Source organism: Pseudophryne corroboree, unplaced genomic scaffold (assembly GCF_028390025.1).
Source record: "Pseudophryne corroboree isolate aPseCor3 unplaced genomic scaffold, aPseCor3.hap2 scaffold_804, whole genome shotgun sequence".
In the NCBI taxonomy this organism is placed as follows: domain Eukaryota; kingdom Metazoa; phylum Chordata; class Amphibia; order Anura; family Myobatrachidae; genus Pseudophryne; species Pseudophryne corroboree.
In genome coordinates this window covers 246,196-272,850 of record NW_026970383.1, presented here as the reverse complement: position 1 = coordinate 272,850, position 26,655 = coordinate 246,196, and the positions used below count along the sequence as shown (strand labels likewise).

The 26,655-nt window shown below is 48.2% G+C and overlaps 28 non-coding genes and 2 pseudogenes across 28 annotated transcripts; 6 read left to right on the top strand and 24 right to left on the bottom strand.

Annotated features, from left to right (window-relative positions):
• Window positions 1–4,769: 4,769 nt before the first annotated feature.
• Window positions 4,770–4,933, bottom strand: LOC135041918 (U1 spliceosomal RNA). The gene has a single exon (XR_010235267.1). It is a non-coding gene; the product is annotated as a U1 spliceosomal RNA (small nuclear RNA).
• A 670-nt stretch (window positions 4,934–5,603) lies between these two features.
• Window positions 5,604–5,766, bottom strand: LOC135041832 (U1 spliceosomal RNA). Its single transcript, XR_010235189.1, has one exon. It is a non-coding gene; the product is annotated as a U1 spliceosomal RNA (small nuclear RNA).
• Window positions 5,767–5,918: 152 nt separating this feature from the next.
• On the bottom strand, window positions 5,919–6,082 carry LOC135041717 (U1 spliceosomal RNA). The gene has a single exon (XR_010235099.1). It is a non-coding gene; the product is annotated as a U1 spliceosomal RNA (small nuclear RNA).
• Window positions 6,083–6,752: 670 nt separating this feature from the next.
• LOC135041836 (U1 spliceosomal RNA) lies at window positions 6,753–6,915 on the bottom strand. The gene has a single exon (XR_010235190.1). It is a non-coding gene; the product is annotated as a U1 spliceosomal RNA (small nuclear RNA).
• Window positions 6,916–7,067: 152 nt separating this feature from the next.
• On the bottom strand, window positions 7,068–7,231 carry LOC135041710 (U1 spliceosomal RNA). The gene has a single exon (XR_010235091.1). It is a non-coding gene; the product is annotated as a U1 spliceosomal RNA (small nuclear RNA).
• A 695-nt stretch (window positions 7,232–7,926) lies between these two features.
• On the bottom strand, window positions 7,927–8,068 carry LOC135041821 (U1 spliceosomal RNA; annotated as a pseudogene).
• Window positions 8,069–8,220: 152 nt separating this feature from the next.
• LOC135041894 (U1 spliceosomal RNA) lies at window positions 8,221–8,384 on the bottom strand. Its single transcript, XR_010235243.1, has one exon. It is a non-coding gene; the product is annotated as a U1 spliceosomal RNA (small nuclear RNA).
• Window positions 8,385–9,076: 692 nt separating this feature from the next.
• Window positions 9,077–9,218, bottom strand: LOC135041791 (U1 spliceosomal RNA; annotated as a pseudogene).
• A 151-nt stretch (window positions 9,219–9,369) lies between these two features.
• Window positions 9,370–9,533, bottom strand: LOC135041899 (U1 spliceosomal RNA). The gene has a single exon (XR_010235248.1). It is a non-coding gene; the product is annotated as a U1 spliceosomal RNA (small nuclear RNA).
• A 615-nt stretch (window positions 9,534–10,148) lies between these two features.
• Window positions 10,149–10,311, bottom strand: LOC135041788 (U1 spliceosomal RNA). Its single transcript, XR_010235162.1, has one exon. It is a non-coding gene; the product is annotated as a U1 spliceosomal RNA (small nuclear RNA).
• Window positions 10,312–10,463: 152 nt separating this feature from the next.
• LOC135041741 (U1 spliceosomal RNA) lies at window positions 10,464–10,627 on the bottom strand. The gene has a single exon (XR_010235121.1). It is a non-coding gene; the product is annotated as a U1 spliceosomal RNA (small nuclear RNA).
• A 671-nt stretch (window positions 10,628–11,298) lies between these two features.
• On the bottom strand, window positions 11,299–11,461 carry LOC135041814 (U1 spliceosomal RNA). Its single transcript, XR_010235175.1, has one exon. It is a non-coding gene; the product is annotated as a U1 spliceosomal RNA (small nuclear RNA).
• Window positions 11,462–11,613: 152 nt separating this feature from the next.
• LOC135041905 (U1 spliceosomal RNA) lies at window positions 11,614–11,777 on the bottom strand. The gene has a single exon (XR_010235254.1). It is a non-coding gene; the product is annotated as a U1 spliceosomal RNA (small nuclear RNA).
• Window positions 11,778–12,448: 671 nt separating this feature from the next.
• On the bottom strand, window positions 12,449–12,611 carry LOC135041816 (U1 spliceosomal RNA). Its single transcript, XR_010235177.1, has one exon. It is a non-coding gene; the product is annotated as a U1 spliceosomal RNA (small nuclear RNA).
• A 152-nt stretch (window positions 12,612–12,763) lies between these two features.
• Window positions 12,764–12,927, bottom strand: LOC135041698 (U1 spliceosomal RNA). Its single transcript, XR_010235079.1, has one exon. It is a non-coding gene; the product is annotated as a U1 spliceosomal RNA (small nuclear RNA).
• Window positions 12,928–13,598: 671 nt separating this feature from the next.
• Window positions 13,599–13,761, bottom strand: LOC135041775 (U1 spliceosomal RNA). Its single transcript, XR_010235150.1, has one exon. It is a non-coding gene; the product is annotated as a U1 spliceosomal RNA (small nuclear RNA).
• A 144-nt stretch (window positions 13,762–13,905) lies between these two features.
• LOC135041857 (U5 spliceosomal RNA) lies at window positions 13,906–14,021 on the top strand. The gene has a single exon (XR_010235209.1). It is a non-coding gene; the product is annotated as a U5 spliceosomal RNA (small nuclear RNA).
• Window positions 14,022–14,295: 274 nt separating this feature from the next.
• LOC135041881 (U5 spliceosomal RNA) lies at window positions 14,296–14,411 on the top strand. The gene has a single exon (XR_010235231.1). It is a non-coding gene; the product is annotated as a U5 spliceosomal RNA (small nuclear RNA).
• Window positions 14,412–19,372: 4,961 nt separating this feature from the next.
• Window positions 19,373–19,536, bottom strand: LOC135041919 (U1 spliceosomal RNA). The gene has a single exon (XR_010235268.1). It is a non-coding gene; the product is annotated as a U1 spliceosomal RNA (small nuclear RNA).
• A 670-nt stretch (window positions 19,537–20,206) lies between these two features.
• Window positions 20,207–20,369, bottom strand: LOC135041838 (U1 spliceosomal RNA). Its single transcript, XR_010235192.1, has one exon. It is a non-coding gene; the product is annotated as a U1 spliceosomal RNA (small nuclear RNA).
• A 148-nt stretch (window positions 20,370–20,517) lies between these two features.
• Window positions 20,518–20,681, bottom strand: LOC135041705 (U1 spliceosomal RNA). Its single transcript, XR_010235087.1, has one exon. It is a non-coding gene; the product is annotated as a U1 spliceosomal RNA (small nuclear RNA).
• Window positions 20,682–21,355: 674 nt separating this feature from the next.
• On the bottom strand, window positions 21,356–21,518 carry LOC135041787 (U1 spliceosomal RNA). Its single transcript, XR_010235161.1, has one exon. It is a non-coding gene; the product is annotated as a U1 spliceosomal RNA (small nuclear RNA).
• Window positions 21,519–21,670: 152 nt separating this feature from the next.
• LOC135041740 (U1 spliceosomal RNA) lies at window positions 21,671–21,834 on the bottom strand. The gene has a single exon (XR_010235120.1). It is a non-coding gene; the product is annotated as a U1 spliceosomal RNA (small nuclear RNA).
• A 671-nt stretch (window positions 21,835–22,505) lies between these two features.
• LOC135041813 (U1 spliceosomal RNA) lies at window positions 22,506–22,668 on the bottom strand. The gene has a single exon (XR_010235174.1). It is a non-coding gene; the product is annotated as a U1 spliceosomal RNA (small nuclear RNA).
• Window positions 22,669–22,820: 152 nt separating this feature from the next.
• On the bottom strand, window positions 22,821–22,984 carry LOC135041904 (U1 spliceosomal RNA). Its single transcript, XR_010235253.1, has one exon. It is a non-coding gene; the product is annotated as a U1 spliceosomal RNA (small nuclear RNA).
• A 671-nt stretch (window positions 22,985–23,655) lies between these two features.
• Window positions 23,656–23,818, bottom strand: LOC135041774 (U1 spliceosomal RNA). The gene has a single exon (XR_010235149.1). It is a non-coding gene; the product is annotated as a U1 spliceosomal RNA (small nuclear RNA).
• Window positions 23,819–23,962: 144 nt separating this feature from the next.
• On the top strand, window positions 23,963–24,078 carry LOC135041856 (U5 spliceosomal RNA). The gene has a single exon (XR_010235208.1). It is a non-coding gene; the product is annotated as a U5 spliceosomal RNA (small nuclear RNA).
• Window positions 24,079–24,348: 270 nt separating this feature from the next.
• Window positions 24,349–24,464, top strand: LOC135041851 (U5 spliceosomal RNA). The gene has a single exon (XR_010235203.1). It is a non-coding gene; the product is annotated as a U5 spliceosomal RNA (small nuclear RNA).
• A 286-nt stretch (window positions 24,465–24,750) lies between these two features.
• On the top strand, window positions 24,751–24,866 carry LOC135041865 (U5 spliceosomal RNA). Its single transcript, XR_010235216.1, has one exon. It is a non-coding gene; the product is annotated as a U5 spliceosomal RNA (small nuclear RNA).
• A 274-nt stretch (window positions 24,867–25,140) lies between these two features.
• Window positions 25,141–25,256, top strand: LOC135041880 (U5 spliceosomal RNA). Its single transcript, XR_010235230.1, has one exon. It is a non-coding gene; the product is annotated as a U5 spliceosomal RNA (small nuclear RNA).
• Window positions 25,257–26,655: the final 1,399 nt, after the last annotated feature.

The following is a 26,655-nucleotide window of genomic DNA, read 5'->3' as shown; positions in this document are numbered from 1 at the left end:
TACCCCTACTTATTACAGCTTGACAAAGGGAACACACGGCTTGACACCTGTTGTCCGCATTTCTGGTGAAATACTTTCACACCGAAGAGCTGATTTTTTTGGTATTTTCACCAGGCATGTCAACGGCCATATTCCTACCACGGACAACAGGTGTCTCCCCGGGTGCCTGACTTAAACAAACCACCTCACCATCAGAATCCTCCTGGTCAATTTCCTCCCCAGCGCCAGCAACACCCATATCCTCCTCATCCTGGTGTACTTCAACACTGACATCTTCAATCTGACTATCAGGAACTGGACTGCGGGTGCTCCTTCCATCACTTGCAGGGGGCGTGCAAATGGTGGAAGGCGCATGCTCTTCACGTCCAGTGTTGGGAAGGTCAGGCATCGCAACCGACACAATTGGAGTCGGACTCTCCTTGTGGATTTGGGATTTCGAAGAACGCACAGTTCTTTACGGTGCTACTGCTTTTGCCAGCTTTAGTCTTTTCATTTTTCTAGCGAGAGGCTGAGTGCTTCCATCCTCATGTGAAGCTGAACCACTAGCCATGAACATAGGCCAGGGCCTCAGCCGTTCCTTGCCACTCCGTGTGGTAAATGGCATATTGGCAAGTTTACGCTTCTCCTCCGACAATTTTATTTTAGGTTTTGGAGTCCTTTTTTTACTGATATTTGGTGTTTTGGATTTGACATGCTCTGTACTATGACATTGGGCATCGGCCTTGGCAGACGACGTTGCTGGCATTTCATCGTCTCGGCCATGACTAGTGGCAGCAGCTTCAGCACGAGGTGGAAGTGGATCTTGATCTTTCCCTAATTTTGGAACCTCAACATTTTTGTTCTCCATATTTTAATAGGCACAACTAAAAGGCACCTCAGGTAAACAATGGAGATGGATGGATTGGATACTAGTATACAATTATGGACGGGCTGCCGAGTGCCGACACAGAGGTAGCCACAGCCGTGAACTACCGCACTGTACTGTGTCTGCTGCTAATATATAGACTGATTGATAAAGAGATAGTATACTCGTAACTAGTATGTATGTATAAAGAAAGAAAAAAAAACCACGGTTAGGTGGTATATACAATTATGGACGGGCTGCCGAGTGCCGACACAGAGGTAGCCACAGCCGTGAACTACCGCACTGTACTGTGTCTGCTGCTAATATAGACTGGTTGATAAAGAGATAGTATACTCGTAACTAGTATGTATGTATAAAGAAAGAAAAAAAACCACGGTTAGGTGGTATATACAATTATGGACGGGCTGCCGAGTGCCGACACAGAGGTAGCCACAGCCGTGAACTACCGCACTGTACTGTGTCTGCTGCTAATATAGACTGGTTGATAAAGAGATAGTATACTCGTAACTAGTATGACTATAAAGAAAGAAAAAAAAACCACGGTTAGGTGGTATATACAATTATGGACGGGCTGCCGAGTGCCGACACAGAGGTAGCCACAGCCGTGAACTACCGCACTGTACTGTGTCTGCTGCTAATATATAGACTGGTTGATAAAGAGATAGTATACTCGTAACTAGTATGTATGTATAAAGAAAGAAAAAAAAACCACGGTTAGGTGGTATATACAATTATGGACGGGCTGCCGAGTGCCGACACAGAGGTAGCCACAGCCGTGAACTACCGCACTGTACTGTGTCTGCTGCTAATATAGACTGGTTGATAAAGAGATAGTATACTCGTAACTAGTATGTATGTATAAAGAAAGAAAAAAAAAACCACGGTTAGGTGGTATATACAATTATGGACGGGCTGCCGAGTGCCGACACAGAGGTAGCCACAGCCGTGAACTACCGCACTGTACTGTGTCTGCTGCTAATATAGACTGGTTGATAAAGAGATAGTATACTCGTAACTAGTATGACTATAAAGAAAGAAAAAAAAAACACGGTTAGGTGGTATATACAATTATGGACGGGCTGCCGAGTGCCGACACAGAGGTAGCCACAGCCGTGAACTACCGCACTGTACTGTGTCTGCTGCTAATATAGACTGGTTGATAAAGAGATAGTATACTACTAATATTATATATACTGGTGGTCAGGTCACTGGTCACTAGTCACACTGGCAGTGGCACTCCTGCAGCAAAAGTGTGCACTGTTTAATTTTAATATAATATTATGTACTCCTGGCTCCTGCTATAACCTATAACTGGCACTGCAGTGCTCCCCAGTCTCCCCCACAATTATAAGCTGTGTGAGCTGAGCACAGTCAGATATATATATACATTGATGCAGCACACTGGGCTGAGCAGTGCACACAGATATGGTATGTGACTGAGTCACTGTGTGTATCGTTTTTTTCAGGCAGAGAACGGATATATTAAATAAAACAAACAACTGCACTGTCTGGTGGTCACTGTGGTCGTCAGTCACTAAACTCTGCACTCTCTTCTACAGTATCACAGCCTCAGGTCAATCTCTCTCTCTCTCAACCCTAATCTAAATGGAGAGGACGCCAGCCACGTCCTCTCCCTATCAATCTCAATGCACGTGTGAAAATGGCGGCGACGCGCGGCTCCTTATATAGAATCCGAGTCTCGCGAGAATCCGACAGCGTCATGATGACGTTCGGGCGCGCTCGGGTTAACCGAGCAAGGCGGGAGGATCCGAGTCTGCTCGGACCCGTGAAAAAAACATGAAGTTCGTGCGGGTTCGGATTCAGAGAAACCGAACCCGCTCACCTCTAGTGGTCACAGCAGCTTTTCTCTACAGTCTGCACCAGCAGGAGCCTACACCATTTTTTATGATCACGCTGAACTGCAGTGCGACTGCAATTACAGCATGGTCAAGAAGGGAGGCGTCATGCTGGGTGGCCATGCCCTGTCACTGTGCAGGAGCCAGCACCGCTCACACACTAGTCCCCGGGTGCAGCCCCCAACCCCCGGGACACCCGGAGCAACAAAATGTAGATTCAGGCCACCAGGCCACGCCCCTACCTATGAAACCATGCCTCCTTTTTACCATTGCGCTGTTTATCTGCGCGCACTGCATTACAATCTCCCTCGCCACCTCTCTGGGTGTCACCAGTGATAGTGACACCTCTGCCATGCTTGTAGCAGCTGGTCCTAAGATCTACGCCTCAAGCCCTGAGTGTTTGCCCTTGTGACTTGTTGATCGTCATAGCGAAGCAGATGCTTACAGAAAACTGCAGGGGCTTAGATTGAAAATAAAAAAAATTGATGGGTATAAGGTAGAGAGGAGCGGGTTCGGTTCTCCGAGAACCGAATTCCCCACGAACTCCACGTGGTTTACACTGGTCCGAGGCAGGCTCGGTTGTTCCCGCCTGACTTGGAAAACCTGAACAAGGGAAAATGTCATCATCCCGCTGTCAGATTCTCGTGAGATTCGGATTCCATATAAAGAGCTGCGCGTTGCTGCCATTTTTACTCGTGCATTGAAGAGAGAGCGGAGAGGACGTGGCTATGTTCTCTCAGTGGAAATCTCAATATCAGTGCTCAGTATCAGTGGTTACTTATTGCTGCTCAGTAATACTAGTAGTGTGTCTCTCCTGCTCAGTGTCAGTTCTCAGTAGTATCCTCATCAGTGCTCAGTATCACTGCTCATTGTCTTGTGCTGCATTGTGGTGCTCAGCATACTACAGTACATTACTAATAGTCCAGTGCTGCATCTTGCTGCTCAGTGTCAGTTCTAGTATCCTCATCAGTGCTCACTATCACTGCTCATTGCATTGTGGTGTTCTGTATACTACAGTAACATAGTAATATAGTATATATAGAGGAGCGGGTTCGGTTCTCCGAGAACCGAATTCCCCACGAACTCCACGTGGTTTACACTGGTCCGAGGCAGGCTCGGTTGTTCCCGCCTGACTCGGAAAACCTGAACAAGGGAAAATGTCATCATCCCGCTGTCGGATTCTCGCGAGATTCGGATTCCATATAAAGAGCTGCGCGTTGCCGCCATTTTTACTCGTGCATTGAAGAGAGAGCGGAGAGGACGTGGCTATGTTCTCTCAGTGGAAATCTCAAAATCAGTGCTCAGTATCAGTGGTTACTTATTGCTGCTCAGTAATACTAGTAGTGTGTCTCTCCTGCTCAGTGTCAGTTCTCAGTAGTATCCTCATCAGTGCTCAGTATCACTGCTCATTGTCTTGTGCTGCATTGTGGTGCTCAGCATACTACAGTACATTACTAATAGTCCAGTGCTGCATCTTGCTGCTCAGTGTCAGTTCTAGTATCCTCATCAGTGCTCACTATCACTGCTCATTACATTGTGGTGTTCTGTATACTACAGTAACATAGTAATATAGTAACATATAGTAACATAGTTTTTGAGGTTGAATAGAGGCAAATTGCCCATCGTGTTCAACCTGTTTTAAGTTGTGATGATTCTACATACTTGCTGAATAATGTTTTATGACTAGTTAGCTACTATAACTCATGTTACCCCCGGATTAACCATGTTGATATTTTAAGTATTATAACCTTGGATAGCTTTTTCATTCAGAAATGTATCCATTCCTTTTTTAAATCCAATTACAGAGTCCGCCATTACCACCTTCCCTGGCAGGGAATTCCACATCCTGATTGCCCTAACAGTGAAGATCATAGTATCTCACCTGGCAGGTAAGTAGGAGTTGGGCTAGAGCTGTGGAGGATTGCTGCTCGGGCACCCCCTGTCAAGTGAAGGAGATCCAACTGAGGCAGCACAAGGGAACTCTCGAAAGAAGAACAAGGCTAGAGGAAGATCTGAGACAAAGAAATCTGACTTTTACCAGAGCTGACCAGAGGAAAGCACAAACACAGTCCCCCACTACCACAAATAATGCAGTCGAGTTTCCCACATTTGGGGAAATCACAGGGGTCAGCATACCCAGAGTGCAATGAATGAACCTCACCCTGGGAGAACAATTTTCATGACCATGGTATCTCCTATGCAAAATAAGTATGATTTGGGATAGGGCTGGGGAGGGCCGCTGCTCAGGCACATCTCTGTCAAGTAAAGGAGATTCAACTGAGGCAGCACAAGGGAACTCTCATCTGGGGACAACAACTGCAGGGAGAACACATATTTTCAGATGAACATGGGAGGGCAGAAGGCTGCCTAATACTGAAGCACCCCCAAACAACAAACCAAATGCAACTACTAATGCAAGCATTCCTGGGGGAAGGCCTGCAGCAGACGGATTTGCATATGGTGATGTCATCCAAGCAGTGGGTCAAAGTTGGCTTCAACCCTCGTCTGCATATGAAAATAAAAAAGGGGTGTGCAGGGCATGGCGGCCTTTTGCGGCGCTTGGATGACCCCTAGTTCGCATTAAACACCTCCACCCTCCTTCGGTGTGGGGCTCATGTTGGCTATGCCCCAGCCCCTGAAGCATTCAAGCTGATTTCTTGCAGCAGCTGGGCACTGTAACAGCTCCAGAGCTGCTCTGTAAAGCAAGTAAAAGGGTGTGGGCCCTGCAGCACTACCTGTAGTTTGCATTGTGCGTTGGAAGGCACAAAGTAAGCAGACGGGGAAGTCAGGATAGTGCACAAGGGCATAGAAGGGAGCGGCTCAAGAAAAGAGAAGTGGAAACAGACAGCAAACTAGGCTGGAGAGAGACCTGAGACAAAGAGATCTGAATTATACGAGAGCCGACCAGAGGAAACACAAATTATGTAATCAAGTGTCCCACATTTGGGGAAATCGTAGGAGCAGCACACCCAGAGTGCATTGGGTGAGCCTTGCCCTGGGAGAAGCACCTTCCTGATCATAGTATCTCACCTGGCAGGTAAGTAGGAGTTGGGCTAGAGCTGGGGAGGGTCGCTGTACGGGCACCCCCCTGTCAAGTGAAGGAGATCCAACTGAGGCAGCACAAGGAAACTCTCGAAAAAAGAACAAGGCTAGATGAAGATCTGAGACATAGAAATCTGACTTTTACCAGAGCTGACCAGAGGAAAGCACAAACACAGTCCCCCACTACAACAAATAATGCAGTCGAGTTTCCCACATTTGGGGAAATCACAAGGGTCAGCATACCCAGAATGCAATGAATGAACCTCACCCTGGGAGATCAATCTTCATGATAATGGTATCTCCTATGCAAAATAAGTATGATTTGGGATAGGGCTGGGGAGGGCCGCTGCTCAGGCACATCTCTGTCAAGTAAAGGAGATTCAACTGAGGCAGCACAAGGGAACTCTCATCTGGGGACAACAACTGCAGGGAGAACACATATTTTCAGATGAACATGGGAGGGCAGAAGGCTGCCTAATACTGAAGCACCCCCAAACAACAAACCAAATGCAACTACTAATGCAAGCATTCCTGGGGGAAGGCCTGCAGCAGACGGATTTGCATATGGTGATGTCATCCAAGCAGTGGGTCAAAGTTGGCTTCAACCCTCGTCTGCATATGAAAATAAAAAAGGGGTGTGCAGGGCATGGCGGCCTTTTGCGGCGCTTGGATGACCCCTAGTTCGCATTAAACACCTCCACCCTCCTTCGGTGTGGGGCTCATGTTGGCTATGCCCCAGCCCCTGAAGCATTCAAGCTGATTTCTTGCAGCAGCTGGGCACTGTAACAGCTCCAGAGCTGCTCTGTAAAGCAAGTAAAAGGGTGTGGGCCCTGCAGCACTACCTGTAGTTTGCATTGTGCGTTGGAAGGCACAAAGTAAGCAGACGGGGAAGTCAGGATAGTGCACAAGGGCATAGAAGGGAGCGGCTCAAGAAAAGAGAAGTGGAAACAGACAGCAAACTAGGCTGGAGAGAGACCTGAGACAAAGAGATCTGAATTATACGAGAGCCGACCAGAGGAAACACAAATTATGTAATCAAGTGTCCCACATTTGGGGAAATCGTAGGAGCAGCACACCCAGAGTGCATTGGGTGAGCCTTGCCCTGGGAGAAGCACATTCCTGATCATAGTATCTCACCTGGCAGGTAAGTAGGAGTTGGGCTAGAGCTGGGGAGGGTCGCTGTACGGGCACCCCTCTGTCAAGTGAAGGAGATCCAACTGAGGCAGCACAAGGAAACTCTCGAAAAAAGAACAAGGCTAGATGAAGATCTGAGACATAGAAATCTGACTTTTACCAGAGCTGACCAGAGGAAAGCACAAACACAGTCCCCCACTACAACAAATAATGCAGTCGAGTTTCCCACATTTGGGGAAATCACAGGGGTCAGCATACCCAGAATGCAATGAATGAACCTCACCCTGGGAAATCAATCTTCATGATAATGGTATCTCCTATGCAAAATAAGTATGATTTGGGATAGGGCTGGGGAGGGCCGCTGCTCAGGCACATCTCTGTCAAGTAAAGGAGATTCAACTGAGGCAGCACAAGGGAACTCTCATCTGGGGACAACAACTGCAGGGAGAACACATATTTTCAGATGAAAATGGGAGAGCAGAAGGCTGCCTAATACTGAAGCACCCCCAAACAACAAACCAAACGCAACAACTAGTACAAGCATTCCTGGGAAAAGGTCTGCAGAAGACGGATTTGCATACGGTGATGTCATCCAAGCAGTGGGCCAAAGTTGGCTGGAACCCTCATCTGCATATGAAAAGTGAAAAGGGGTATGCAGGGCATGGCGGCCTTTTGCGGTGCTTGGATGACCCTTAGTTTGCATTAAACACCTCCACCCTCCGTCGGTGTGGGGCTCATGTTGGCTATGCCCCAGCCCCTGAAGCATTCAAGCTGATTTCTTGCAGCAGCTGGGCACTGTAACAGCTCCAGAGCTGCTCTGTAAGGCAAGTAAAAGGGTGTGGGCCCTGCAGCACTACCTGTAGTTTGCATTGTGCATTGGAAGGCACAAAGTAAGCAGACAGGAGGAGATGTCAGGATAGTCCACAAGGGTATTGAAGGGAGGGGCTTAAGAAAAAAGAAGTGGAAACAGACAGCAAACTAGGCTGGAGAGAGACCTGAGACAAAGAGATCTGAATTATATGAGAGCCGACCAGGGGAAACACAAATTATGCAGTCAAGTTTCCCACATTTGGGGAAATCGCAGGGGCAGCACACCCAGAGTGCATTGGGTGAGCCTTGCCCTGGGAGAAGCACCTACATGATCATAGTATCTCACCTGGCAGGTAAGTAGGAGTTGGGCTAGAGCTGGGGAGGGTCGCTGCTCGGGCACCCCCCTGTCAAGTGAAGGAGATCCAACTGAGGCAGCACAAGGGAACTCTCGAAAGAAGAACAAGGCTAGAGGAAGATCTGAGACAAAGAAATCTGACTTTTACCAGAGCTGACCAGAGGAAAGCACAAACACAGTCCCCCACTACCACAAATAATGCAGTTGAGTTTCCCACATTTGGGGAAATCACAGGGGTCAGCATACCCAGAATGCAATGAATGAACCTAACCCTGGGAGAACAATCTTCATGACCATGGTATCTCCTATGCAAAATAAGTATGATTTGGGATAGGGCTGGGGAGGGCCGCTGCTCAGGCACATCTCTGTCAAGTAAAGGAGATTCAACTGAGGCAGCACAAGGGAACTCTCATCTGGGGACAACAACTGCAGGGAGAACACATATTTTCAGATGAACATGGGAGGGCAGAAGGCTACCTAATACTGAAGCACCCCCAAACAACAAACCAAATGCAACAACTAGTAAAAGCATTCCTGGGAGAAGGTCTGCAGAAGACGGATTTGCATACGGTGATGTCATCCAAGCAGTGGGCCAAAGTTGGCTGGAACCCTCATCTGCATATGAAAAGAGAAAAGGGTTATGCAGGGCATGGCGGCCTTTTGCGGCGCTTGGATGACCCCTAGTTCGCATTAAACACCTCCATTCTCCTTCGGTGTGGGGCTCATGTTGGCTATGCCCCAGCCCCTGAAGTATTCAAGCTGATTTCTTGCAGCAGCTGGGCACTGTAACAGCTCCAGAGCTGCTCTGTAAGGCAAGTAAAAGGGTGTGGGCCCTGCAGCACTACCTGTAGTTCGCATTGTGCGTTGGAAGGCACAAAGTAAGCAGACGGGAGAAGTCAGGATAGTGCGCAAGGGCATAGAAGGGAGCGGCTCAAGAAAAGAGAAGTGGAAACAGGCAGCAAACTAGGCTGGAGAGAGACCTGAGACAAAGAGATCTAAATTATACGAGAGCCGACCAGGGGAAACACAAATTATGCAGTCAAGTGTCCCACATTTGGGGAAATCGCAGGAGCAGCACACCCAGAGTGCAATGGGTGAGCCTTGCCCTGGGAGAAGCACCTTCATGATCATAGTATCTCACCTGGCAGGTAAGTAGGAGTTGGGCTAGAGCTGGGGAGGGTTGCTGCTCGGGTACCCCCCTGTCAAGTGAAGGAGATCCAACTGAGGCAGCACAAGGGAACTCTCAAAGAAGAACAAGGCTAGAGGAAAATCTGAGACAAAGAAATCTGACTTTTACCAGAGCTGACCAGAGGAAAGCACAAACACAGTCCCCCACTACCACAAATAATGCAGTCGAGTTTCCCACATTTGGGGAAATCACAGGGGTCAGCATACCCAAAATGCAATGAATGAACCTCACCCTCGGAGAACAATCTTCATGACCATGGTATCTCCTATGCAAAATAAGTATGATTTGGGATAGGGCTGGAGAGGGCCGCTGCTCAGGCACATCTCTGTCAAGTAAAGGAGATTCAACTGAGGCAGCACAAGGATACTCCCATCTGGGGACAACAACTGCAGGGAGAACACATATTTTCAGATGAACATGGGAGGGCAGAAGGCTGCCTAATACTGAAGCACCCCCAAACAACAAACCAAATGCAACAACTAGTACAAGCATTCCTGGGGGAAGTTCTGCAGAAGACGGATTTGCATACGGTGATGTCATCCAAGCAGTGGGCCAAAGTTGTCTGGAACCCTCATCTGCATATGAAAAGAGAAAAGGGGTATGCAGGGCATGGCGGCCTTTTGCGGCGCTTGGATGACCCTTAGTTCGCATTAAACACCCCCACCCTCCTTCGGTGTGGGGCTCATGTTGGCTATGCCCCAGCCCCTGAAGCATTCAAGCTGATTTCTTGCAGCAGCTGGGCACTGTAACAGCTCCAGAGCTGCTCTGTACGGCAAGTAAAAGGGTGTGGGCCCTGCAGCACTACCTGTAGTTTGCATTGTGCATTGGAAGGCACTTAAGAATAGAGAAGAGGAAACAGACAGCAAACTAGGCTGGAGAGAGACCTGAGACAAAGAGATCTGAATTATACGAGAGCCGACCAGGGGAAACACAAATTATGCAGTCAAGTTTCCCACATTTGGGGAAATCGCAGGAGCAGCACACCCAGAGTGCAATGGGTGAGCCTTGCCCTGGGAGAAGCACCTACGTGATCATAGTATCTCACCTGGCAGGTAAGTAGGAGTTGGGCTAGAGCTGGGGAGGGTCGCTGCTCGGGTACCCCCCTGTCAAGTGAAGGAGATCCAACTGAGGCAGCACAAGGGAATTCTCGAAAGAAGAACAAGGCTAGAGGAAGATCTGAGACAAAGAAATCTGACTTTTACCTGAGCTGACCAGAGGAAAACACAAACACAGTCCCCCACTACCACAAATAATGCTGTCGAGTTTCACACATTTGGGGAAATCACAGGGGTCAGCATACCCATAATGCAATGAATGAACCTCACACTGGGAGAATAATCTTCATGACCATGGTATCTCCTATGCAAAATAAGTATGATTTGGGATAGGGCTGGGGAGGGCCGCTGCTCAGGCACATCTCTGTCAAGTAAAGGAGATTCAACTGAGGCAGCATAAGGGAACTCTCATCTGGGGACAACAACTGCAGGGAGAACACATATTTTCAGATGAACATGGGAGGGCAGAAGGCTGCCTAATACTGAAGCACCCCCAAACAACAAACCAAATGCAACAACTAGTGCAAGCATTCCTGGGGGAAGGCCTGCAGCAGATGGATTTGCATATGGTGATGTCATCCAAGCAGTGGGTCAAAGTTGGCTTCAACCCTCGTCTGCATATGAAAAGAGAAAAGGGGCGTGCAGGGCATGGCGGCCTTTTGCGGCGCTTGGATGACCCCTAGTTCGCATTAAACACCTCCACCCTCCTTTGGTGTGGGGCTCATGTTGGCTATGCCCCAGCCCCTGAAGCATTCAAGCTGATTTCTTGCAGTAGCTGGGCACTGTAACAGCTCCAGAGCTGCTCTGTACGGCAAGTAAAAGGGTGTGGGCCCTGCAGCACTACCTGTAGTTTGCATTGTGCATTGGAAGGCACAAAGTAAGCAGACGGGAGAAGTAAGGATAGTGCGCAAGGCCATAGAATGGAGCGGCTTAAGAAAAGAGAAGTGGAAACAGACAGCAAACTAGGCTGGAGAGAGACCTGAGACAAAGAGATCTGAATTATACGAGAGCCGACCAGGGGAAACACAAATTATGCAGTCAAGTTTCCCACATTTGGGGAAATCGCAGGGGCAGCACATCCAGAGTGCAATGGGTGAGCCTTGCCCTGGGAGAAGCACCTTCATGATTATAGTATCTCACCTGGCAGGTAAGTAGAAGTTGGGCTAGAGCTGGGGAGGGTCGCTGCTCGGGCACCCCCCTGTCAAGTGAAGGAGATCCAACTGAGGCAGCACAAGGGAACTCTCGAAAGAAGAACAAGGCTAGAGGAAGAACTGAAACAAAGAAATCTGACTTTTACCAGAGCTGACCAGAGGAAAGCACAAACACAGTCCCCCACTACCACAAATAATGCAGTTGAGTTTCCCACATTTGGGGAAATCACAGGGGTCAGCATACCCAGAATGCAATGAATGAACCTCACCCTGGGAGAACAATCTTCAAGACCATGGTCTCTCCTATGCAAAATAAGTATGATTTGGGATAGGGCTGGGGAGGGCCGCTGCTCAGGCACATCTCTGTCAAGTAAAGGAGATTCAACTGAGGCAGCACAAGGGAACTCTCATCTGGGGACAACAACTGCAGGGAGAACACATATTTTCAGATGAACATGGGAGGGCAGAAGGCTGCCTAATACTGAAGCACCCCCAAACAACAAACCAAATGCAACAACTAGTGCAAGCATTCCTGGGGGAAGGCCTGCAGCAGATGGATTTGCATATGGTGATGCCATCCAAGCAGTGGGTCAAAGTTGGCTTCAACCCTCGTCTGCATATGAAAAGAGAAAAGGGGCGTGCAGGGCATGGCGGCCTTTTGCGGCGCTTGGATGACCCCTAGTTCGCATTACACACCTCCACCCTCCTTCGGTGTGGGGCTCATGTTGGCTATGCCCCAGCCCCTGAAGCATTCAAGCTGATTTCTTGCAGCAGCTGGGCACTGTAACTGCTCCAGAGCTGCTCTGTAAGGCAAGTAAAAGGGTGTGGGCCCTGCAGCACTACCTGTAGTTTGCATTGTGCGTTGGAAGGCACGAAGTAAGCAGACGGGAGAAGTCAGGATAGTGCGCAAGGGCATAGAAGGGAGCGGCTCAAGAAAAGAGAAGTGGAAACAGACAGCAAACTAGGCTGGAGAGAGACCTGAGACAAAGAGATCTGAATTATACGAGAGCCGACCAAGGGAAACACAAATTATGCAGTCAAGTTTCCCACATTTGGGGAAATCACAGGGGCAGCACAACCAGAGTGCAATGGGTGAGCCTTGCCCTGGGAGAAGCACCTTCATGATCATAGTATCTCACCTGGCAGGTAAGTAGGAGTTGGGCTAGAGCTGGGGAGGGTCGCTGCTCGGGCACCCCCCTGTCAAGTGAAAGAGATCCAACTGAGGCAGCACAGGGGAACTCTCGAAAGAAGAACAAGGCTAGAGGAAGATCTGAGATAAAGAAATCTGATTTTTACCAGAGCTGACCAGAGGAAAGCACAAACACAGTCCCCCACTACCACAAATAATGCAGTCGAGTTTCCCACATTTGGGGAAATCACAGGGGTCAGCATACCCAGAATGCAATGAATGAACCTCACCCTGGGAGAACAATCTTCATGACCATGGTATCGCCTATGCAAAATAAGTATGATTTGGGATAGGGCTGGGGAGGGCCGCTGCTCAGGCACATCTCTGTCAAGTAAAGGAGATTCAACTGAGGCAGCACAAGGGAACTCTCATCTGGGGACAACAACTGCAGGGAGAACACATATTTTCAGATGAACATGGGAGAGCAGAAGGCTGCCTAATACTGAAGCACCCCCAAACAACAAACCAAATGCAACAACTAGTGCAAGCATTCCTGGGGGAAGGCCTGCAGCAGATGGATTTGCATATGGTGATGTCATGCAAACAGTGGGTCAAAGTTGGCTTCAACACTCGTCTGCATATGAAAAGAGACAAGGGGCGTGCAGGGCATGGCGGCCTTTTGCGGCGCTTGGATGACCCCTAGTTCGCATTACACACCTCCACCCTCCTTCGGTGTGGGGCTCATGTTGGCTATTCCCCAGCCCCTGAAGCATTCAAGCTGATTTCTTGCAGCAGCTGGGCACTGTAACTGCTCCAGAGACGCTCTGTAAGGCAAGTAAAAGGGTGTGGGTCCTGCAGCACTACCTGTAGTTTGCATTGTGCGTTGGAAGGCACGAAGTAAGCAGACGGGAGAAGTCAGGATAGTGCGCAAGGGCATAGAAGGGAGCGGCTCAAGAAAAGAGAAGTAGAAACAGACAGCAAACTAGGCTGGAGAGAGACCTGAGACAAAGAGATCTGAATTATACGAGAGCCGACCAGGGGAAACACAAATTATGCAGTCAAGTTTCCCACATTTGGGGAAATCGCAGAAGCAGCACACCCAGAGTGCAATGGGTGAGCCTTGCCCTGGGAGAAGCACCTTCATGATCATAGTATCTCACCTGGCAGGTAAGTAGGAGTTGGGCTAGAGCTGGGGAGGGTCGCTGCTCGAGCATCCCCCTGTCAAGTAAAGGAGATTCAACTGAGGCAGCACAAGGGAACTCTCATCTGGGGACAACAACTGCAGGGAGAACACATATTTTCAGATAAAAATCTTGGTCATGCTCTGGTTTCTCTTCAGAACGAACAAATCTTTCGCCTTTTACTAAAGATTTCCGTGGAGAGGAGCAAAACCGAGTTTTATCTCAATTTTTGCATGCCCCATCTTTTTGGGGTTTCTTTTATCGGTTTAAAGATAGAATGAGTGTGCTTTAATGTAAGCTCATTTGCATAGAAATGACAGTAAATGTTTGTTTCTTTTCAAACAGAACTTTCTTGACCACACTAATTGTTTGAAAGATCTGGGAGCACATGGAAAAGAGTACAAACCATGTTTATAGCAAGGGGAAGCCTGGTGAGAAATCTGCTTTCTTTCATTCAAATTGGGTGCTCACTTTGAGCTGAATGAGAACTGCTGGCATGGCACTCAGGCGACAGGTGGAATCTTGGTCATGCTCTGGTTTCTCTTCAGAACTAACAAATATTTCGCCTTTTATTAAAGATTTCCGTGGAGAGGAGCAAAACTGAGTTTTATCTCAATTTTTGCATGCCCCATATTATTGGGGTTTCTTTTATCAGTTTAAAGACAGAACGAGTGTGCTTTCTTGTTAGCTTTAATGTAAGTTTATTTGCATAACAATGACAGTAAATGTTTGTTTCTTTTCAAACAGAACTTTCTTGACCATGCTACTTGCTTGAAAGATCTGGGAGCACATGGAAAACAGTACAAACCATGCAGTATCACAAGAGCCTTTATTTGATCTTTCATGAAGATAGAGCAGAATTGAGGACACGTCAACAATTTCTGCCGAAGGTGGTTCATCTTTCCACATGGTGCCTTTGGCCACTGACACCTTCGTTGAGTCAAAGTCTCTGGCTGTGGTCAGAACTTTGAAAATTTATGTCACCAGAACGGTTCAGATTAGGAAAACAGAGGCTCTGTTTGTCCTGTATGCTCCCAACATGATTGGGTGTCCTGCTTCCATGCAGACCATTATGCGCTGGATCTGTGGTAAGATTCAGCATGCTCATTCCACGGCAGGATTGCCGTTACTGAATTAGGTGAAGACCCATTCTACTAGAAAGGTGGGTTCATCCTGGGCAGCTGGTCGGGGAGTCTCGGCATTGCAACTTTGCCGAGCAGCTATTTAGTAAACACTTTTGCTAAGTTTTACAAGTTTGATACCTTGGCTGATGATAACCTCAAGTTGGGTCATTCGGTGCTGCAGAGTCGTACGCACTCTCCCACCCGTTCAAGAGCTTTGGTATAACCCCATGGTTCTTAATGTGACCCCAGCATCCTCTAGTTCGTATGAGAAAATAGGATTTTAATACCTACCGGTAAATCCTTTTCTCTTAGTACGTAGAGGATGCTGGGCACCCGTCCCAGTCCATACTGTGTCTGCAGTTATTACTTGTGGTTATACACATGTTGTGTTACGGTTCTGGTCAGCTTTTTGCTGCAATTGTTCATGCCGTTGGCTTGTGTTCTGTTGAATGCCACGTTCTGCGGCATGCTTAAGGTGTGAGCTGGTAAGATGCTCACCTTAGTTTAACAATAAATCCTTTCCTCGAAATGTCCGTCTCCCTGGGCACAGTTCCTATAACTGGAGTCTGGAGGAGGGGCATAGAGGGAGGAGCCAGTTCACACCCTTTGAAAGTCTTAAAGTGCCCATGTCTCTTGCGGATCCCGTCTATACCCCATGGTTCTTAATGTGACCCCAGCATCCTCTACGGACTAAGAGAAAAGGATGCCCTTGTGTACTATCCTGACTTCTCCTCCCGTCTGCTTACTTTGTGCCTTCCAACGCACAATGCGAACTACAGGTGGTGCTGCAGGGCCCACACCCTTTTACTTGCCTTACAGAGCAGCTCTGGAGCTGTTACAGTGCCCAGCTGCTGCAAGAAATCAGCATGAATGCTTCAGGGGATGGGGCATGGCCAACATGAGCCCCACACCAAAGGAGGGTGGGGGTGTTTAATGCGAACTAGGGGTCATCCAAGCACTGCAAAAGGCCGCCATGCCCTGCATGCCCCTTTTCTCTTTTTATATGCAGATGAGGGTTCCAGCCAACTTTGGCCCACTGCTTGGATGACATCACCGTATGCAAATCCGTCTGCTGCAGACCTTCCCCCAGGAATGCTTGTACTAGTTGTTGGATATGGTTTGATATTTGATGGTGCTTCAGTATTAGGCAGCCTTCCGCCCTCCCATGTTCATCTGAAAAGATGTGGTCTCCCTGCAGTTGTTGTCCCCAGACGAGAGTTCCCTTGTGCTTCCTCAGTTGAATCTCCTTAACTTGACGGGGGAGGGGCTGCCCGAGCTGCCACCCTCCCCAGCCCTATCCCAACTCATACTTATTTTACATATTAGATCTCTTGATCATGAAGATTGTTCTCACAGGGTGAGGTTCATCCATTATATTTTAAAATAGGAAGGTACAAATTACATATTTGAATTGCATCTATGTGCTGGATTCAAATGTCCCCCCCCCCCTTCCTTTCTCAATTGTGCCCGTCAGCAGCTATTCTAAGGTTGCTGCCAATGGGTGTGACACATTAATTTCTTCTGTGGGGTACACTGGACTCCACAAGGATTCACATTGGGGTGTAGAGTAGGATCTTGATCTGAGGCACCAACCGGCTCAAAGCTTTTGACTGTTCCCAAGAAGCTCAGTGCATTCTCCTCTATAACCCCGCTTCCATGAACAGGGAGCTCAGTTTGTAGTTGGTGCCTTCAGTAGCAGGCCAATTAACAGGGGCCTGCCTCAGGCAGCCTATTCTTAGCTATTAATTTTGACAAGAAAAGAAGAACTTGTTTTATGAGAATCTACAAGGGCTGCAGCAGGCTAGGTCTAATAGACATCTTTACTGCAGCTTCATCACTCCCAGCGGCGCTATATACTCCCGTGCCCTGGTTGCTGGGTCACTGCAGCGGAGGCTCCGGTTTCATCCTAAGGTCAGTCACACACACACCACCCTTCCGGATCACGAGGCCGCTGATGAAGGGGAGCGAGGCCGTAGGGGGTGGGCCGTGTGCGCACTGCGGTGGACACTGATTACTGGGCAGCCGCTCCACTAGCCACCAGGTACAGTTAAGGAGCACAGGTCTGGGGGTTTTTCTCCTATATTAACCCAATTTTGTACTGCCCGCAGCGCATTGTGATAGGTAATAGGGCCTGATTCAGGTTGGATTGCAATCACAATAAGCGATCCAACTGCAAAAATTGCTAAGAGCATACGCATGTGCCTGCATTTTCTGCGGCACCCCGCAGAGAATGTGATCGCCTCTGCCTGTCAATCGGGGCGGGGAAGGGGGGGAGAGGTGGGTCAGCAACACTCCATTTCCAAGTCAGGGATGGAGCGGTGCGGGGGCAAGGCTTCAAAATGGGGTCTGCAACGGAGGAGACACAGGGGGCGTGGTCACAGCGGCTGTATGACATCACATTCAGCCGCTGTGATCACAAAAATGGTGGCGGCTTCCTGCGCGCACATACAGTCTGCACCAGCAGGAGCCTACACCATTTTTTATGATCACGCTGAACTGCAGTGCGACTGCAATTACAGCATGGTCAAGAAGGGAGGCGTCATGCTGGGTGGCCATGCCCTGTCACTGTGCAGGAGCCAGCACCGCTCACACACTAGTCCCCGGGTGCAGCCCCCAACCCCCGGGACACCCGGAGCAACAAAATGTAGATTCAGGCCACCAGGCCACGCCCCTACCTATGAAACCATGCCTCCTTTTTACCATTGCGCTGTTTATCTGCGCGCACTGCATTACAATCTCCCTCGCCACCTCTCTGGGTGTCACCAGTGATAGTGACACCTCTGCCATGCTTGTAGCAGCTGGTCCTAAGATCTACGCCTCAAGCCCTGAGTGTTTGCCCTTGTGACTTGTTGATCATCATAGCGAAGCAGATGCTTACAGAAAACTGCAGGGGCTTAGATTGAAAATAAAAAAAATTGATGGGTATAAGGTAGAGAGGAGCGGGTTCGGTTCTCCGAGAACCGAATTCCCCACGAACTCCACGTGGTTTACACTGGTCCGAGGCAGGCTCGGTTGTTCCCGCCTGACTCGGAAAACCTGAACAAGGGAAAATGTCATCATCCCGCTGTCAGATTCTCGTGAGATTCGGATTCCATATAAAGAGCTGCGCGTTGCTGCCATTTTTAATCGTGCATTGAAGAGAGAGCGGAGAGGACGTGGCTATGTTCTCTCAGTGGAAATCTCAATATCAGTGCTCAGTATCAGTGGTTACTTATTGCTGCTCAGTAATACTAGTAGTGTGTCTCTCCTGCTCAGTGTCAGTTCTCAGTAGTATCCTCATCAGTGCTCAGTATCACTGCTCATTGTCTTGTGCTGCATTGTGGTGCTCAGCATACTACAGTACATTACTAATAGTCCAGTGCTGCATCTTGCTGCTCAGTGTCAGTTCTAGTATCCTCATCAGTGCTCACTATCACTGCTCATTGCATTGTGGTGTTCTGTATACTACAGTAACATAGTAATATAGTATATATAGAGGAGCGGGTTCGGTTCTCCGAGAACCGAATTCCCGACGAACTCCACGTGGTTTACACTGGTCCGAGGCAGGCTCGGTTGTTCCCGCCTGACTCGGAAAACCTGAACAAGGGAAAATGTCATCATCCCGCTGTCGGATTCTCGCGAGATTCGGATTCCATATAAAGAGCTGCGCGTTGCCGCCATTTTTACTCGTGCATTGAAGAGAGAGCGGAGAGGACGTGGCTATGTTCTCTCAGTGGAAATCTCAATATCAGTGCTCAGTATCAGTGGTTACTTATTGCTGCTCAGTAATACTAGTAGTGTGTCTCTCCTGCTCAGTGTCAGTTCTCAGTAGTATCCTCATCAGTGCTCAGTATCACTGCTCATTGTCTTGTGCTGCATTGTGGTGCTCAGCATACTACAGTACATTACTAATAGTCCAGTGCTGCATCTTGCTGCTCAGTGTCAGTTCTAGTATCCTCATCAGTGCTCACTATCACTGCTCATTACATTGTGGTGTTCTGTATACTACAGTAACATAGTAATATAGTAAAATATGGTAACATAGTTTTTGAGGTTGAATAGAGGCAAATTGCCCATCGTGTTCAACCTGTTTTAAGTTGTGATGATTCTACATACTTGCTGAATAATGTTTTATGACTAGTTAGCTACTATAACTCATGTTACCCCCGGATTAACCATGTTGATATTTTAAGTATTATAACCTTGGATAGCTTTTTCATTCAGAAATGTATCCATTCCTTTTTTAAATCCAATTACAGAGTCCGCCATTACCACCTTCCCTGGCAGGGAATTCCACATCCTGATTGCCCTAACAGTGAAGATCATAGTATCTCACCTGGCAGGTAAGTAGGAGTTGGGCTAGAGCTGTGGAGGATTGCTGCTCGGGCACTCCCTGTCAAGTGAAGGAGATCCAACTGAGGCAGCACAAGGGAACTCTCGAAAGAAGAACAAGGCTAGAGGAAGATCGGAGACAAAGAAATCTGACTTTTACCAGAGCTGACCAGAGGAAAGCACAAACACAGTCCCCCACTACCACAAATAATGCAGTCGAGTTTCCCACATTTGGGGAAATCACAGGGGTCAGCATACCCAGAGTGCAATGAATGAACCTCACCATGGGAGAACAATCTTCATGACCATGGTATCTCCTATGCAAAATAAGTATGATTTGGGATAGGGCTGGGGAGGGCCGCTGCTCAGGCACATCTCTGTCAAGTAAAGGAGATTCAACTGAGGCAGCACAAGGGAACTCTCATCTGGGGACAATAACTGCAGGGAGAACACATATTTTCAGATGAACATGGGAGGGCAGAAGGCTGCCTAATACTGAAGCACCCCCAAACAACAAACCAAATGCAACAACTAGTGCAAGCATTCCTGGGGGAAGGCCTGCAGCAGATGGATTTGCATATGGTGATGTCATCCAAGCAGTGGGTCAAAGTTGGCTTCAACCCTCGTCTGCATATGAAAAAAAAAAAGGGGTGTGCAGGGCATGGCGGCCTTTTGCGGCGCTTGGATGACCCCTAGTTCGCATTAAACACCTCCACCCTCCTTCGGTGTGGGGCTCATGTTGGCTATGCCCCAGCCCCTGAAGCATTCAAGCTGATTTCTTGCAGCAGCTGGGCACTGTAACAGCTCCAGAGCTGCTCTGTAAAGCAAGTAAAAGGGTGTGGGCCCTGCAGCACTACCTGTAGTTTGCATTGTGCGTTGGAAGGCACAAAGTAAGCAGACGGGGAAGTCAGGATAGTGCACAAGGGCATAGAAGGGAGCGGCTCAAGAAAAGAGAAGTGGAAACAGACAGCAAACTAGGCTGGAGAGAGACCTGAGACAAAGAGATCTGAATTATACGAGAGCCGACCAGAGGAAACACAAATTATGTAATCAAGTGTCCCACATTTGGGGAAATCGTAGGAGCAGCACACCCAGAGTGCATTGGGTGAGCCTTGCCCTGGGAGAAGCACCTTCCTGATCATAGTATCTCACCTGGCAGGTAAGAGTTGGGCTAGAGCTGGGGAGGGTCGCTGTACGGGCACCCCCCTGTCAAGTGAAGGAGATCCAACTGAGGCAGCACAAGGAAACTCTCGAAAAAAGAACAAGGCTAGATGAAGATCTGAGACATAGAAATCTGACTTTTACCAGAGCTGACCAGAGGAAAGCACAAACACAGTCCCCCACTACAACAAATAATGCAGTCGAGTTTCCCACATTTGGGGAAATCACAGGGGTCAGCATACCCAGAATGCAATGAATGAACCTAACCCTGGGAGAACAATCTTCATGATAATGGTATCTCCTATGCAAAATAAGTATGATTTGGGATAGGGCTGGGGAGGGCCGCTGCTCAGGCACATCTCTGTCAAGTAAAGGAGATTCAACTGAGGCAGCACAAGGGAACTCTCATCTGGGGACAACAACTGCAGGGAGAACACATATTTTCAGATGAAAATGGGAGAGCAGAAGGCTGCCTAATACTGAAGCACCCCCAAACAACAAACCAAATGCAACAACTAGTACAAGCATTCCTGGGAAAAGGTCTGCAGAAGACGGATTTGCATACGGTGATGTCATCCAAGCAGTGGGCCAAAGTTGGCTGGAACCCTCATCTGCATATGAAAAGAGAAAAGGGGTATGCAGGGCATGGCGGCCTTTTGCGGTGCTTGGATGACCCTTAGTTTGCATTAAACACCTCCACCCTCCGTCGGTGTGGGGCTCATGTTGGCTATGCCCCAGCCCCTGAAGCATTCAAGCTGATTTCTTGCAGCAGCTGGGCACTGTAACAGCTCCAGAGCTGCTCTGTAAGGCAAGTAAAAGGGTGTGGGCCCTGCAGCACTACCTGTAGTTTGCATTGTGCATTGGAAGGCACAAAGTAAGCAGACAGGAGGAGATGTCAGGATAGTCCACAAGGGTATAGAAGGGAGGGGCTTAAGAAAAAATAAGTGGAAACAGACAGCAAACTAGGCTGGAGAGAGACCTGAGACAAAGAGATCTGAATTATACGAGAGCCGACCAGGGGAAACACAAATTATGCAGTCAAGTTTCCCACATTTGGGGAAATCGCAGGAGCAGCACACCCAGAGTGCAATGGGTGAGCCTTGCCCTGGGAGAAGCACCTACGTGATCATAGTATCTCACCTGGCAGGTAAGTAGGAGTTGGGCTAGAGCTGGGGAGGGTCGCTGCTCGGGTACCCCCCTGTCAAGTGAAGGAGATCCAACTGAGGCAGCACAAGGGAATTCTCGAAAGAAGAACAAGGCTAGAGGAAGATCTGAGACAAAGAAATCTGACTTTTACCTGAGCTGACCAGAGGAAAACACAAACACAGTCCCCCACTACCACAAATAATGCTGTCGAGTTTCACACATTTGGGGAAATCACAGGGGTCAGCATACCCAGAATGCAATGAATGAACCTCACACTGGGAGAATAATCTTCATGACCATGGTATCTCCTATGCAAAATAAGTATGATTTGGGATAGGGCTGGGGAGGGCCGCTGCTCAGGCACATCTCTGTCAAGTAAAGGAGATTCAACTGAGGCAGCATAAGGGAACTCTCATCTGGGGACAACAACTGCAGGGAGAACACATATTTTCAGATGAACATGGGAGGGCAGAAGGCTGCCTAATACTGAAGCACCCCCAAACAACAAACCAAATGCAACAACTAGTGCAAGCATTCCTGGGGGAAGGCCTGCAGCAGATGGATTTGCATATGGTGATGTCATCCAAGCAGTGGGTCAAAGTTGGCTTCAACCCTCGTCTGCATATGAAAAAGAGAAAAGGGGCGTGCAGGGCATGGCGGCCTTTTGCGGCGCTTGGATGACCCCTAGTTCGCATTAAACACCTCCTACTCCTTTGGTGTGGGGCTCATGTTGGCTATGCCCCAGCCCCTGAAGCATTCAAGCTGATTTCTTGCAGTAGCTGGGCACTGTAACAGCTCCAGAGCTGCTCTGTACGGCAAGTAAAAGGGTGTGGGCCCTGCAGCACTACCTGTAGTTTGCATTGTGCATTGGAAGGCACAAAGTAAGCAGACGGGAGAAGTAAGGATAGTGCGCAAGGCCATAGAATGGAGCGGCTTAAGAAAAGAGAAGTGGAAACAGACAGCAAACTAGGCTGGAGAGAGACCTGAGACAAAGAGATCTGAATTATACGAGAGCCGACCAGGGGAAACACAAATTATGCAGTCAAGTTTCCCACATTTGGGGAAATCGCAGGGGCAGCACATCCAGAGTGCAATGGGTGAGCCTTGCCCTGGGAGAAGCACCTTCATGATTATAGTATCTCACCTGGCAGGTAAGTAGAAGTTGGGCTAGAGCTGGGGAGGGTCGCTGCTCGGGCACCCCCCTGTCAAGTGAAGGAGAACCAACTGAGGCAGCACAAGGGAACTCTCGAAAGAAGAACAAGGCTAGAGGAAGAACTGAAACAAAGAAATCTGACTTTTAAAAGAGCTGACCAGAGGAAAGCACAAACACAGTCCCCCACTACCACAAATAATGCAGTTGAGTTTCCCACATTTGGGGAAATCACAGGGGTCAGCATACCCAGAATGCAATGAATGAACCTCACCCTGGGAGAACAATCTTCAAGACCATGGTCTCTCCTATGCAAAATAAGTATGATTTGGGATAGGGCTGGGGAGGGCCGCTGCTCAGGCACATCTCTGTCAAGTAAAGGAGATTCAACTGAGGCAGCACAAGGGAACTCTCATCTGGGGACAACAACTGCAGGGAGAACACATATTTTCAGATGAACATGGGAGGGCAGAAGGCTGCCTAATACTGAAGCACCCCCAAACAACAAACCAAATGCAACAACTAGTGCAAGCATTCCTGGGGGAAGGCCTGCAGCAGATGGATTTGCATATGGTGATGCCATCCAAGCAGTGGGTCAAAGTTGGCTTCAACCCTCGTCTGCATATGAAAAGAGAAAAGGGGCGTGCAGGGCATGGCGGCCTTTTGCGGCGCTTGGATGACCCCTAGTTCGCATTACACACCTCCACCCTCCTTCGGTGTGGGGCTCATGTTGGCTATGCCCCAGCCCCTGAAGCATTCAAGCTGATTTCTTGCAGCAGCTGGGCACTGTAACTGCTCCAGAGCTGCTCTGTAAGGCAAGTAAAAGGGTGTGGGCCCTGCAGCACTACCTGTAGTTTGCATTGTGCGTTGGAAGGCACGAAGTAAGCAGACGGGAGAAGTCAGGATAGTGCGCAAGGGCATAGAAGGGAGCGGCTCAAGAAAAGAGAAGTGGAAACAGACAGCAAACTAGGCTGGAGAGAGACCTGAGACAAAGAGATCTGAATTATACGAGAGCCGACCAGGGGAAACACAAATTATGCAGTCAAGTTTCCCACATTTGGGGAAATCGCAGAAGCAGCACACCCAGAGTGCAATGGGTGAGCCTTGCCCTGGGAGAAGCACCTTCATGATCATAGTATCTCACCTGGCAGGTAAGTAGGAGTTGGGCTAGAGCTGGGGAGGGTCGCTGCTCGAGCATCCCCCTGTCAAGTAAAGGAGATTCAACTGAGGCAGCACAAGGGAACTCTCATCTGGGGACAACAACTGCAGGGAGAACACATATTTTCAGATAAAAATCTTGGTCATGCTCTGGTTTCTCTTCAGAACGAACAAATCTTTCGCCTTTTACTAAAGATTTCCGTGGAGAGGAGCAAAACCGAGTTTTATCTCAATTTTTGCATGCCCCATCTTTTTGGGGTTTCTTTTATCGGTTTAAAGATAGAATGAGTGTGCTTTAATGTAAGCTCATTTGCATAGAAATGACAGTAAATGTTTGTTTCTTTTCAAACAGAACTTTCTTGACCATGCTACTTGCTTGAAAGATCTGGGAGCACATGGAATACAGTACAAACCATGCTTATAGCAAGGAGAAGACAGGTGAGAAATCTGCTTTCTTTCAAATTGGGCGCTCACTTTGATCTGAATGAGGACTGCTGGCACGGCACTCAGGCGACAGGTGGAATCTTGGTCATGCTCTGGTTTCTCTTCAGAACGAACAAATCTTTCGCCTTTTACTAAAGATTTCCGTGGAGAGGAGCAAAACTGAGTTTTATCTCAATTTTTGCATGCCCCATATTATTGGGGTTTCTTTTATCGGATTAAAGACAGAACGAGTGTGCTTTCTTGTTAGCTTTAATGTAAGTTTATTTGCATAACAATGACAATAAATGTCTGTTTCTTTTCAAGCAGAACTTTCTTGACCATACTAATTGCTTGAAAGATCTGGGAGCACATGAAAAAGAGTACAAACCATGCTTATAGCAAGGGGAAGCCTGGTGAGAAATCTGCTTTCTTTCTTTCAAATTGGGTGCTCACTTTGAGCTGAATGAGGACTGCTGGCATGGCACTCAGGCGACAGGTGGAATCTTGGTCATGCTCTGGTTTCTCTTCAGAACGAACAAATCTTTCGCCTTTTACTAAAGATTTCCGTGGAGAGGAGCAAAACTGAGTTTTATCTAAATTTTTGCATGCCCCGTCTTATTGGGGTTTCTTTTATCAGTTTAAAGATAGAACGAGTGTGCTTTAATGTAAGCTCATTTGCGTAGAAATGACAGTAAATGTTTGTTTCTTTTCAAACAGAACTTTCTTGACTATACTAATTGCTTGAAAGATCTGGGAGCACATGGAAAAGAGTACAAACCATGTTTATAGCAAGGGGAAGCCTGGTGAGAAATCTGCTTTCTTTCATTCAAATTGGGTGCTCACTTTGAGCTGAATGAGAACTGCTGGCATGGCACTCAGGCGACAGGTGGAATCTTGGTCATGCTCTGGTTTCTCTTCAGAACTAACAAATATTTCGCCTTTTATTAAAGATTTCCGTGGAGAGGAGCAAAACTGAGTTTTATCTCAATTTTTGCATGCCCCATATTATTGGGGTTTCTTTTATCAGTTTAAAGACAGAACGAGTGTGCTTTCTTGTTAGCTTTAATGTAAGTTTATTTGCATAACAATGACAGTAAATGTTTGTTTCTTTTCAAACAGAACTTTCTTGACCATGCTACTTGCTTGAAAGATCTGGGAGCACATGGAAAACAGTACAAACCATGCAGTATCACAAGAAGATAGAGCAGAATTGAGGACACGTCAACAATTTCTGCCGAAGGTGGTTCATCTTTCCACATGGTGCCTTTGGCCACTGACACCTTCGTTGAGTCAAAGTCTCTGGCTGTGGTCAGAACTTTGAAAATTTATGTCACCAGAACGGTTCAGATTAGGAAAACAGAGGCTCTGTTTGTCCTGTATGCTCCCAACATGATTGGGTGTCCTGCTTCCATGCAGACCATTATGCGCTGGATCTGTGGTAAGATTCAGCATGCTCATTCCACGGCAGGATTGCCGTTACTGAATTAGGTGAAGACCCATTCTACTAGAAAGGTGGGTTCATCCTGGGCAGCTGGTCGGGGAGTCTCGGCATTGCAACTTTGCCGAGCAGCTATTTAGTAAACACTTTTGCTAAGTTTTACAAGTTTGATACCTTGGCTGATGATAACCTCAAGTTGGGTCATTCGGTGCTGCAGAGTCGTACGCACTCTCCCACCCGTTCAAGAGCTTTGGTATAACCCCATGGTTCTTAATGTGACCCCAGCATCCTCTAGGTCGTATGAGAAAATAGGATTTTAATACCTACCGGTAAATCCTTTTCTCTTAGTACGTAGAGGATGCTGGGCACCCGTCCCAGTCCATACTGTGTCTGCAGTTATTACTTGTGGTTATACACATGTTGTGTTACGGTTCTGGTCAGCTTTTTGCTGCAATTGTTCATGCCGTTGGCTTGTGTTCTGTTGAATGCCACGTTCTGCGGCATGCTTAAGGTGTGAGCTGGTAAGATGCTCACCTTAGTTTAACAATAAATCCTTTCCTCGAAATGTCCGTCTCCCTGGGCACAGTTCCTATAACTGGAGTCTGGAGGAGGGGCATAGAGGGAGGAGCCAGTTCACACCCTTTGAAAGTCTTAAAGTGCCCATGTCTCTTGCGGATCCCGTCTATACCCCATGGTTCTTAATGTGACCCCAGCATCCTCTACGGACTAAGAGAAAAGGATGCCCTTGTGTACTATCCTGACTTCTCCTCCCGTCTGCTTACTTTGTGCCTTCCAACGCACAATGCGAACTACAGGTGGTGCTGCAGGGCCCACACCCTTTTACTTGCCTTACAGAGCAGCTCTGGAGCTGTTACAGTGCCCAGCTGCTGCAAGAAATCAGCATGAATGCTTCAGGGGATGGGGCATGGCCAACATGAGCCCCACACCAAAGGAGGGTGGGGGTGTTTAATGCGAAC